Raw genomic sequence first — 6,229 nt, 5'->3', positions numbered from 1 at the left:
AGTGAGAGCTGGGAGTGTGCGCAGTGAGTGCTGGGAGTGCACGCAGTGAGTGCTGGGAGTGCGCACAGTGAGTGCTGGGAGTGCGCACAGTGAGTGCTGGGAGTGCACACAGTGAGTGCTGGGAGTGCACGCAGTGAGTGCTGGGAGTGCACGCTGGGAGTGCGTGCTGGGAGTGTGCACTGGGAGTGCGTGCAGGGAGTGCACGCTGGGAGTGCACGCTGGGAGTGCACGCTGGGAGTGCTGGGAGTGAGCGCAGTGCTGGGAGTGCTGGGAGTGAGCGCAGCGCTGGGAGTGCTGGGAGTGAGCGCAGTGCTGGGAGTGCGCGCAGTGAGTGCTGGGAGTGCACGCAGTGAGTGCTGGGAGTGCACGCAGTGAGTGCTGTGAGTGCGCGCAGTGAGTGCTGGGAGTGCACGCAGTGAGTGCTGGGAGTGAGCGCAGTGCTGGGAGTGCTGGGAGTGAGTGCAGTGCTGGGAGTGCACGCAGTGAGTGCTGGGAGTGCACGCAGTGAGTGCTGGGAGTGCGCGCAGTGAGTGCTGGGAGTGCACACAGTGAGTGCTGTGAGTGCGCGCAGTGAGTGCTGGGAGTGCACGCAGTGAGTGCTGGGAGTGCGCGCAGTGAGTGCTGGGAGTGCGCACAGTGAGTGCTGGGAGTGTGCACAGTGAGTGCTATAACGGGGTTCACCTGTATATGCAAATAAAAAGTTTTCAAAACAAACAACAAAAAAAAATCTGTTCTTATCAGTTTAATATCTGATACGTCCCCTATCTGGGGACCATATATTAAATGGATTTTTAGAACAGGGAGATGGAAGAAGAGCTTGCTCTGTCCACTCCATGCATTAACCTGGTATTGCAGTACCTCATGGACCGGTGCACTTCCCTTTGGGGATATCTGACTTGTACACTACCGACACGCTTTATTGCGCATCGGCCAGATCCGCAAGCCGGGAGATTTCCCGGCTTGCTAGTGGCCGCCCCTCGGCGTGCCGCGCGTCATAGACGCGCGGTCACGCGTCTTCGGGAGCCTGCGCCCCCTGCACGCGCGTCCAGGGCTCCCCGAGGGAGCCCTGGTGTCCCGCGATGTGGGGGACGGCGGCAGGGGGTTCCGGGGGACCCGGCGGACCCGGCAGCGGTAGGGAGAGCGCCCCGATCGGAGGGCGCTCTTCCGCTGCTTCGGCGCGCGCCCGTCACCCTCGGGCGCGCGCCAGGCTACTGCTGCGGCCAAGAACGGGCAAATGCTCGAATAAACTTGGCCGCAGCAGTATGAAAAAATAGAAATAGAAACAAACAGCGGGCAAAAATAGAAGCATGCTCTCCTTTTTTGGCTCTTTCTTTTGCAAAGAAAGAAGAAATGATGACAAAATAAAGCCTCCTTCTTTTTGCTGTGTCCTGTCCGTTCTTTTGCCTGGCTTCCTACTTTCTTTTCTTTTCAGCTCGCATGGAGCAGGAGTGCCGCCTGCTGCCTAATTCAGTCCGAACGAGCAGATACCTAAGAAACTCCTGTTGAAGCTGTATCCAAATAGCCTGCATAGGAAACACTGCAGCAGCAAATGCCTGACTTGCTGGGTTGATGTCACAATGGGTGGCTGAAATGACCTGAACTGAAAACCTCAGCCACTGCCTGCTTGCTGCCTGAGTTTCATGGCAGCCCAGATGAGTCGGCGAGCAGAGAAAAAGTGGGCGGTTCCTATGCAAATGAACAGGCGAAGACTGGTGCCGGAAAAAGAACTGGAAGCATGTGCCTTTTTGGCTGTTTGTTGGCTTTGTGCCCCCCCCCCCCCCCCCCCGGCTGTGTGTGTGGCTGCTTTTCTTTGCTACATAGAAAGTCTTTGGCTTTTGCATCCGTCGTCGTCGTCGCCGCTGCTGCATAGACTCCCCGGAGCTGTGTTGGAAGGACGGAGTGACTTGAGGCAGGCATGCTGGGGGAGGAGGAAAGCGGGCAGCAAGCGGCTCCCTCTGCCCTTCTCCCTAAAGCATAGTGCCCCCGGCCATCGGGCGGCGCTCCGGCAGGGGTCCATTTCTGGTTATCGCTTCTCGGCCTTTTGGCTAAGAACAAGTGTCTGAGTCAGGAGGCCCAACAGGGAGGGCGATGGTCCGACACCTTGGCCTTGTGGCATCGCTCTTATGAGCTTAAGCCACCTGCTGCTTTGGGGGTGTCGCACCTAGACCTTTTAGACGGAGAGACAATGGCATCCTGGCCAAATATGAAGAACACCGTAAGGCTCCTAGTTGAGGAGGCCTTGAGAGAGCGCATCGGTCTGACTTACATGGTGGAGATGGTGCTGAGAGAAGTGATGGACTGGAACATCAAAGAAATATTTTGCTTGCAGGACTTCCAGAAGCAAGGGATGTATGACCTGACCTTCAGAACCGTGGAAGATTGCTGGAACTTCTTTGAAAAGAGTAAAGACAAGGCAAGCGATTCAAGGTTGGATGGGATCCAGTTTATCCCCAGCTTTATGTTGGAAGAGAGACCCATTGTTGTACATATGTACAATCCTTAGGTGCGGAAAGAGGATATAATATCTTTTTTGAGACTGCACAGTGGTAAGAGGGGGGGGAATGCCTGACAAACCCCTTTGGAATTTTCAATGGGAAAAGACGTTTTTGGGGGCTTTTTCGTCCGGATCCTGAACGAATAGGAGTGTTACACCCCCCCTGCTATTTTTAGCATTGGTGGTGATAGGGGCTTCCTGAATTACCCCGGACAGCCCTTGTTTTGCAGACATGGTCATCAATTCGGCCATACAAGAGAGACATGTGAGAAAACAGGAATTGTTTGCCGAAATTGTGGAGAAGAAGGGCACACAGCTGCTGCGTGTAAAGTGCCTAAAAAGTGTGACTTATGTGGGGAAAGGGGACACCTCTCTCGGAAATGCCCCAACAGGACATATGCTCAAGCAGCGAGAGCTAGTGAGCCAGAGGCTCCAGAGACTGTAGAAATTGTACAAACTTGTGACCAGAAGGAGGAGGCGAAAAATGTGCCAAAGGAGAGAGAGGTGACAGTGGTAGAGGAGACCCCCGACTTCATGCAGGTTGTTTCTCCCTCACAAGAACAGGAGGGAGGGGCGACTTTGGGGGAGGAGGTAGGAGGGCAAGGAAAACTCAGTTGGGCAGAAAGATCAGAAGGCCAAACAGAGTGGTTAGAAACTTTGATGAAAAGTTTCCCAATAGAGGGAGAGGAGGTTTTGGAGGAAGTGGAAGAAATGGACACGATCGATGCTAAAAGAAATGCACAAAAACGTAGTTTACAGCAGGGGGAAGATAATAATATGGAAGAGGGAAAAGAAAAAGAAACACCAGTGGCAGAGAAAATACTGAGGAAATTAAGTGGGGAGAGTAGCAGTGAGGAAGTAGGGTCTTGTAGTACAGTAAAAGCACCTGTAAAAGGATATCCATTAGTAGACCCAAATTGGATAGAGAAAGAAAGTGAAGAGGAAGTACAAGAAAGGAGAGAAGCAGAGATAATAAAAAAACATGGAGGGAAATATAAGAGAACACAAAAAAAATTGGAAGGGGTAAGACAGAACGTACAAGAAGCAAAAACAGAAAGTCATAGAAAAAAAACTAAAAGAAATAGAACATGCAGTAACAAAAAATATAGAAGAAATGGATAGAGTAGTGGACCAAGAATTACAAAAGGAAAAAGAGGAAATGAAAAAATATCAGCCAAAACTTAGGTTGTTAAAAGTGAGCCCCAAACTATTGACAAAAATAGAAGAAATGGAAAGAAAAATGGGGGGAGTAGAGATGGATTTTTGGTTTAAAATATATACAAATGCGTGTATAGAAGAAACATTAATAGAGGGTATGGATGAAACAATAATGATTACGGAATCAGGTGACAAAGAAAAATATGAGAGACATAAAAAATATTTGTATAAAAAAATTATTATAGATAAAAAAACAAAATAGGAAAGGTTTTTTTGTGTGTGTTTTTTCATGCTTTTATATAAAATGGTGATGAATTTTTAGAGTTACGTTTGTGTTAAAGATATCTTTTAAGGGCCCATTTTTTGGAGCAATTGGAGAGTAGAGGTGGGCTGGTTGCTCCCCTCCAAAAATTAAAATGGAGGAAAAAGCATGATACTGCTGCGGCCGAGTTTATTCGAGCATTTGCCCGTTCTCGGCCGCAGCAGTAACCTGGCGTGCGCCGGAGGGTGCCGGGCGTGCAGCGGAGGAGCGCCCTCCGATCGGGGCGCTCTCCCTCCCGCTGCCGGGTCCCCCGGAACCCCCTGCCGCATCCCCCACATCGCGGGACACCAGGGCTCCCTCGGGGAGCCCTGGACGCGCGTGCAGGGGACGCAGGCACCCGATGACGCGTGACCGCGCATCGGTGATGCGCGGCACGCTGAGGGAGTGCGGCTAGCACGCCGGGGCATCCCCCGGCTTGCGGTGCTAGCCGTGCTTCAATAAAACGTGTCACCAGTGTATGTTTATAGTATGTGGTATTTAAGAAAGACATCTGTTTTTTGTTTTTGTGTGTGTGAAACTCAACTTATGAAATGTATTTAGTTTTTTATATAATTTTCAAAAATAATATGTTAATAAGAAAATGTTTGTATATTATATATATGCAAATAAAAAGTAAAACAAAAAAAAAATCTGTTCTTATCAGTTTCATATCTGATACGTCCCCTATCTGGGGACCATATATTAAATGGATTTTTAGAACAGGGAGATGGAAGAAGAGCTTGCTCTGTCCACTCCACGCACTGACCTGGTATTGCAGTACCTCCAGGACCGGTGCACTTCCCTTTGGGGATATCTGACTTGTATGAAAAAATAGAAATAGAAACAAACAGCGGGCAAAAATAGAAGCATGCTCTCCTTTTTTGGCTCTTTCTTTTGCAAAGAAAGAAGAAGAAATGACGACAAAATAAAGCCTCCTTCTTTTTGCTGTGTCCTGTCCGTTCTTTTACCTGGCTTCCTACTTTCTTTTCTTTTCAGCTCGCATGGAGCAGGAGTGCCGCCTGCTGCCTAATTCAGTCCGAACGAGCAGATACCCAAGAAACTCCTGTTGAAGCTGTATCCAAATAGCCTGCATAGGAAACACTGCAGCAGCAAATGCTTGACTTGCTGGGTTGATGTCACAATGGGTGGCTGAAATGACCTGAACTGAAAACCTTAACCACTGCCTGCTCGCTGCCTGAGTTTCATGGCAGCCCAGACGAGTCGGCGAGCAGAGAAAAAGTGGGCGGTTCCTATGCAAATGAACAGGCGAAGACTGGTGCCGAAAAAAGAACTGGAAGCATGTGCCTTTTTGGCTGTTTTTTGGCTTTGTGGCCCTCAGGGTTCTTTCTGCCTCTACTACTAATCCCGCAGCATCTATACCTATTTCCACTCCAGTGGCCCCGACTTTTGAACCACTATTACCTACCCCTAACCGCTATGCTGTTGATCCTTTGGGTTGTCGGGGATTCCTGAACCAATGTTCAATACAGTTCGAACTGCTTCCTTCTCATTTTTTCTCCCAACGCTCGAAAGTGGCATACATAATTTCCCTTCTGACCGACGATGCCCTGGCCTGGGCCTCTCCGATCTGAGAGCTACGACAATAGACATGACCTCCGATATCAATCTCTTCACAGCTGAGTTCCAGAGGGTCTTCGACACACCTGGTCGCAAGGTAAATGCCGCTTCTACCCTTCTCAACATTTCTCAGGGGGACCGTACCGTGGCCCGCCATGCGTCTTCAGGAGAGAAGAATGGAGAGGGGCAGACGACAACATGGTATACAACCTTCTACCTGTCATCCAGCAGGATCCGTGCCTCCTGCAGCACCAACACTAGACGAACCTAGGCAACTAGGCGGGTCCAGGCTTTCGTTTGGTGAGAGGCAGCGCAGATGACGCGCAGGCCTATGCCTATACTGCGGGAACAATGGGCACCTACTGGCTACCTGCCCGCTGAGATAAGGAAAACTCCACAGCCCAGTAAGAGTCGGGAGGATGACGCTGGGCACCGCATCCTTACCTTCCTTGCAACCTTCCACTAGGATCAACCTCCCCATCACATATCCGGAGAGACCTTCCGAGTCACTACACAGGGCTTTCTGGACTCCGGGTCGGGGGAAACTTTATTGACCAAGGATTTGCGGAGAGACACCAAATACCCTTGGTACATAAGGATCGTCCTGTGGGTCTCGAAGCGATAGATGGTCGTCCGCTGCAACCCGCGTTCATCACCCTTCAGATGGTACCCATACAGATATTGACCGGGGAGTCTCA

The 6,229-nt window shown here is 50.3% G+C and overlaps 1 non-coding gene and 1 pseudogene across 1 annotated transcript; both read left to right on the top strand.

Annotated features, from left to right (window-relative positions):
- The first annotated feature begins 676 nt into the window (after window positions 1-676).
- Window positions 677-880, top strand: LOC142500315 (U2 spliceosomal RNA; annotated as a pseudogene).
- Window positions 881-4,562: 3,682 nt separating this feature from the next.
- LOC142500284 (U2 spliceosomal RNA) lies at window positions 4,563-4,756 on the top strand. The gene has a single exon (XR_012802888.1). It is a non-coding gene; the product is annotated as a U2 spliceosomal RNA (small nuclear RNA).
- The last annotated feature ends 1,473 nt before the right edge of the window (window positions 4,757-6,229 follow it).

Source organism: Ascaphus truei, chromosome 7 (genome assembly GCF_040206685.1).
Source record: "Ascaphus truei isolate aAscTru1 chromosome 7, aAscTru1.hap1, whole genome shotgun sequence".
NCBI classification, from domain to species: Eukaryota; Metazoa; Chordata; class Amphibia; order Anura; family Ascaphidae; genus Ascaphus; species Ascaphus truei.
This window is presented reverse-complemented; position numbering and strand designations above follow the sequence as displayed.